This window comes from Lygodium microphyllum, chromosome 8 (assembly GCF_053477565.2).
Source record: "Lygodium microphyllum isolate KBCC chromosome 8, Lygodium_microphyllum_v1.1.10, whole genome shotgun sequence".
Lineage (NCBI taxonomy): Eukaryota > Viridiplantae > Streptophyta > Polypodiopsida > Schizaeales > Lygodiaceae > Lygodium > Lygodium microphyllum.
The window spans coordinates 62,822,803-62,827,548 of record NC_141142.1 but is presented as its reverse complement, the minus strand read 5'-3'; the positions used below and the strand labels follow the sequence as shown (position 1 = coordinate 62,827,548).

At 39.4% G+C, this 4,746-nt stretch overlaps 1 pseudogene; it reads right to left on the bottom strand.

Moving 5' to 3' along the window:
* Positions 1-3,763: 3,763 nt before the first annotated feature.
* LOC148032381 (glutamate dehydrogenase B pseudogene) lies at positions 3,764-4,381 on the bottom strand (annotated as a pseudogene).
* Positions 4,382-4,746: the final 365 nt, after the last annotated feature.

The window sequence follows — 4,746 nt, the reverse complement described above, 5'->3', positions numbered from 1 at the left end:
TCCTTATGGCAAGAGGGTTGACATACCGCACTCCCCTCCGTCTCCCATTCTCTTTAAACCAAGTGCAATGGCAAGTCTGCTTCAGTTTGAGTAATCCTGTAGAAAGTGAAAACTCGAAATTACTGATGCTAGCTAGCTGTTAGGAGACCCATTTGATTTTCGTAATGAATAATTTTAGGTCAATCCTAATGGGTTCGATCGAAACTCTTTCGTTGCGATGTAGAATCAGTGGGGTCTAAGTGACAAATCCCATGATGTTCCAAGGGAGTGTCAAGCAGCGTCATTTGGAAAACCTACTGATGGACTACAAAAAGGTATGCCTTGGAATGAGCCTGGAAGACACCTCACACCCATGATCATCATCTCTAATAATAATCAAGCCATCCACATGAATCACCAAGAATACATAACCCTTCTCCCTCTTCTTTGTAAATAGAGTCTGCATGTCCCATCTCAAACCCAAGCTATTGTAAATACAAGCCCTTTTCAACCTACATACATGGTTCAGATAATTAGGATGTATATAACTCTTAGGCTATCCCATATATACTACCTCAATCAAATCTCCATTCAAAAATGCATTCTTGCCATCCATTTGCCAAACCTTCAATCCCTTAGACACTGCTAAAGCAATGAGAGTTTTCACAATTGCCATCTTTGCAATGGGGCTGAAAGTCTCATCATAATCCAAACCATATTGTTGTGCATAATGCTTTGCAACCGGTCGGGATTTATACATTTTCAACAAACCATTTACCTTGCATTTCACTTCATAGACCCATTTACAACTAATGGGTGTTTTTCCTTCAAGCAGACTAACCAACTCCCATTTGTGTCATTTTTAGCCAATGATCTGTGTTCCTCATCCATGGTAGCACACCAAATTTTATCTTCAACTGTCTCATTGAATTTTGTAGGTTCCTTGTATCCCATCACTTTATTCATATATGCATAATGTTTGATTGAATACCCACTATACGTCAGCTTATCAACTGGTTTCTTAACCCTTTCTAACCTTCTCAATTGCAGTTCACTATAAAATTGCCTCTCATGAGGCAACACATATTTAGGCACCACAATGGATGGTATGCCAATTCACCATCAAGACTGTCAATGCCAAGTGACTCATATCTAGATATAAGTGGTCTAGTAACATCATCAAACATCTTCTCTTTTCCTTTATCTAATCTCCCCCTCACTGACATATCCATGTCAGTGGATGCGAAACCATGACTGCATAGTAGTCTTGCCCAAGGACTAACAGTAGAAGAACCATCGCCTATAGGTCCACTCATTGTAGTACTAGTGGAAGGGTAATGTTTAGCATGAGTAGGGCTAGTTGATCCATCAAAAACCACTACATTTTGACAATCGTAATATGATGCCAACTCATCAAATATTACATCCATGCTAATTATAGTCTCACAAGTAGATGGATTATAACACTTATAGGCCTTTCTATCCCCCATGCATAACCAGAAAAGACACTCTTTAAAGCCTTTGGGTCTAACTTCCTTCTCTTTCCATCAGACAATGTACATAAGCAATGCAAACAAATACTTTAAGGTGATTGCTATTGGGCTTATGACCATACAAAGATATGAGATCATGAATCCTCGCTGTAGGTGTTCTGCTCAATACATAAATAGCAATAACAAGTGCTTCAATCCAATAACCATTGAGTAAGTTCTTTTCATTAAACATTGCTTTAGCAACTTCCATAAGCACACGATTTTTTCTCTTTGCCACACCATTCTGCTATGGTGTATAACTATATGTTAGCTGCCTTTTAATGCCATATTTTGCCAAGTAACTGTCAAATTATCGAGACACATATTCTCCACCTCCATCAAATTTCTTAGACATGATATATAACACCCAAACTCATTTTCAACATGTGTCTTAAAATCCTTGAAGGCATCAAGCACCTCATCTTTGTGCTTCAAGATATACATCCATGCATACTTGCTGAAATCATCAATAAATGACACATAATATTTGGCATCACTAAAAGACATTATGGGCTAGACACCATACATCTAAATTGGATCAACTACAAAGGTCTAGAACTATTTCTAATATGCCTCATAAATGGAAACCTTGCTTGCTTCCCAAACTTACAAGTGGAACAAACATGTCTTAGATTTTCCATACTTGAACTTTGGCAGGCCAAGTACAACCTGTTTTTGCTACATATTTTTCACCCTTTGAATATTTACATGACCAATGTGCTTGTGCTAAATTTCCATATCTCTAACTGCTCCATTGTCATGGGCAAACATAGCTACTTTCAATCAAGGATAGATGTATCCAAAGTGAACATTCTATCATCTCATTTTCCTTTAGCAATCAATTTGTAGGATTTTTCATACTGTTCAATAAAACAGCCATCTGTGTTGAATCAGAATAATAGATTCTGATGCTTTGCATGTAAGAGAGGGGATTTAATAATGGGAAAATACTAGCTACACTGGCTGGTATATAAGGTGCTAGGGACTTGATTTTTGGACCATGAGATAATAATACATGTCTCCTTTCATCTTCGCCACTCTCTCCAAGCTTTCATGGCTTCTTTCTCTCTCTTTTTGTCTTTTTCTCTCCTTTTCTAGTCTTTCTCTCTCCTCCTCACTCTCTCTCTCTCTTTTGCACTCTCTCTCTCCTCTTCTCTCTCTCTCTCTCTTTTCCTCTTCTTGACAAGTGGTATCAAAGCATCTCAGGTTCTTGATCCACAGTTAGCCACACTTCATTTAAGTTCTTTCTTTTGAGTCACACAAACCCAAGAACTTCAAGTACACATGTACAGACATGGCAGGGAGCATTGGAGTGACTAGTGGGCATTTCCAAGAATAAGATAGGCAGCATTGAAGACTTTTAGAAGATGGAGGAAAAAATGGAGGAAGGTACACTAGAGAAAATGGAAGAGCTTGTTTGCATTATGGCTGCCATGTCTACACAAAGTTGTTTCATTGGATGATCCAGAATCCACCCAAAATCCGGCTACATTTGTTCTATTCTCATTTGTCATCCCTGACTGACTTTGCAAGGATGCAAAGTCTCTAGTAGCCATCTCCCTATATGCAACAAGCTCATTTTTTGCACCACTCATAAAAAATGATGGGATCTTAGTAGCATTACTATGGACGCCTTCCAGCTCTTTTAGAGACGGGTTTTGTCTTCTTGAATAGAAAGAAAGGAAGAAGAAGAAGACAAGAAAGAAACATCCTTGTGTTTGTTCATCTTCCATCTTCCAGCTTAATCTTTTCTCTCGGCTACCTGTGGAGGAAGGGCTTTGTCTTTGGCCATTCGTGTTCACTGGCACATACATCACTCTCATCTTCATCAGCAGAATATTCACCTTGCTCGAAAGTGTTGTTGCCCCAACACCCTGGACTGACTGGACGGCTCCTTGCCATTCTGCCTTGCTTTAGATCGGCTGCTTCAGCTTTTCCAGATGAAACAAAGATTTTCCAATCATCCGCCAATGCCAAAGTTTAAGCAATGCATTCTCAATGCTTGAAGATGCCTCATTTGAAATAGCATCTTGCTGGTCGATAACAATAGTACCATGATTTCTTTCTGCAGAGATCAAAATTTGTTCACACAACTGGACAACTTCCTCGTATCTTTGAAGCAAAAATAAATCTTGTGCTTTCATCTCCAGGAGAAACTCTGAGAACAAATTGATCAGGTCCAAAATGGACTCAGAGGCAAATAAGGAACACCACTTCCAATTTGCATCTTCCGCACCATACTTGGAATAAGGCTAGGTGGAAAGTGAGGATAAGGAGGGACATCCGAGTGGCTCCAGTGAGAGCCACAACTGATACACATAAGGAAGTACAATGACACCTTTCTTTGCTAAAACCTCATTAACTTCAGGATTTGTTGGATGATTTGTTGCTTCTACAAAAAAATTAGCTCTTACAACCCCTACATTTTCTTGGTTCAACACTCCACCAAGAGCTGCTGGTATCAACACATCACACTCCTCAAATAAGATAGAGTTTGCATATATTGCATCTCCACCAGTAAAACCTTTGACTCCTCCAATCTTTTCAACATGTTTTTGCAAGGCATGAATGTCTAGCCCTTTGCTATTCTTCACTGCTCCAATTATATCACTAACAGCTATGATCTTAGCTCCTTGCTCAAAGAGTAACTGAGCAGTCCATGAGCCAACATTTCCAAAGCCTTGAATTACAAAACTTGGATCAGAAACTGATTTTCCATGGTTTGCCAAAGCAAAGCTTCTGTGGCAAACACCACACCTCTTTCATTGAGCCTCCCATCCTAAGGAACCACCAAGGTCCATTGGCTTCCTTGTCACAATGGCTGGGGAGTAACCATGGAACTTTGAATACTGATCAAGTATCCAAGCCATTTTGTCAAGAATCACGTGGTGGGGAGACTTGTTTGAGCTGCTGCACCAAACACACACTGTATGCACAAGAGGAAGCTCACTTAATAACATAAGAAGAGAGATGGAGGCCAAAACGTTTTCTTACTAATTTCCTCTTCTTCTTCCACATACTATACAATGTACACAAAGTATAGATAAGATACAACATAAAGAAAAATGGCCTGTTAAGTCAAACACTACACAACAAACTACACTAATCGATTGGCGTTATATCTTTGCCAGCTGTAGGTAGGTGTAACAAACTAAATATAATAAGTGATAAGTTAGTGGCCATGTGAGTATCATAATGACCACCAACGTGCTAAGTGTAGACGTGCGGACCCATC